Source organism: Schistocerca cancellata, chromosome 1, assembly GCF_023864275.1.
Source record: "Schistocerca cancellata isolate TAMUIC-IGC-003103 chromosome 1, iqSchCanc2.1, whole genome shotgun sequence".
NCBI lineage: Eukaryota > Metazoa > Arthropoda > Insecta > Orthoptera > Acrididae > Schistocerca > Schistocerca cancellata.
Window position 1 is genome coordinate 976,567,523 of NC_064626.1, and position 1,106 is coordinate 976,568,628.

General features: G+C 43.1%; 1 pseudogene; it reads left to right on the forward strand.

Annotated features, from left to right (window-relative positions):
- The first annotated feature begins 485 nt into the window (after positions 1 to 485).
- On the forward strand, positions 486 to 599 carry LOC126100232 (5S ribosomal RNA; annotated as a pseudogene).
- The last annotated feature ends 507 nt before the right edge of the window (positions 600 to 1,106 follow it).

Consider the following 1,106-nt stretch of genomic DNA (forward strand, 5'->3'; position numbering starts at 1 on the left):
TATTTAAAAATTGTCGCAAACATAGTCTGAGAACGGTACGTGAGATTTTGACCGGAATTTAAAGCCAGGATTCTAAACTGAATACTGTATGAGTGTACGTAGACTTTCGTGAGATTTTCAGAAGTCTACTTTCAGTGCACGCCCGTGTCCGGATTTTGTGGGCGAAGAAATACATGTGTTCCAACTTGTCATCATTCTATTACAACTTAATATTTATCACTTATCTCAAGTATGCTAATAGAAAATATATTGAAAATTACTTATACGAAATTATTTTGTTACAGTTCCAGAAGGAGGACTCAGGGAGTTCCCTCCCATAAGCAATGTTATGGCTGCAAGAGGTACTTCCACCAGGTGCTGCGACCACAGAGAGCGACCAATGCGGACACAGAACTGATTTCTTAAAGACAGAAGTGTAAGGAATAAAGCTATATCACTAGCTTCAGCATTAATTTTTATTTTACGTGAGCAAAAAACACTTAAATGCCAACGGCCTTGCCGCAGTGGTAACATCGGTTCCCGTCAGATCACCGAAGTTAAGCGCTGTCGGGCTGGGCTAGCACTTGGATGGGTGACCAGTCTACCGAGCCCTGTTGGCATGCGGGGTGCTCTCAGCCCTTGTGAGGCAAACTGAGGAGTAACTTGATTGACCGGGAGAGCTGTGTGCTGACCACTTGCCCCTCCATATCCGCATCCAGTGACGCCTATGGGCTGAGAATGACACGGCGGCTGGTCGGTACCGTTGGGCCTTAATGGCCTGTTCGGGAGGAGTTAAGTTTTTTTTTTCAAGCCACTTAAATAAACAATTTTCATGCGACCGAAGAAGGGTCTCAACTGAGGATGGTTTGATAAGTTTAGTAAATTTCCATGGAAGAATGAAATATCCTTGTGGTTGGTAAGCTTGATTATTGCAAGAATCTTATAAGGAACAGCGTACAGTTTATTGCTGACATTCATCTGAATTGGTCGATGTGTCTACTGCGATTGAAAATGGAGCCAGCCAGATGACCATCAATCGTGACTGATCAGCTGAGGGGCACGTGAAATACGTTGCGCCTTCTTTTCTTTTTATAACAGACATACTTTATAACAACTATGACAATCAC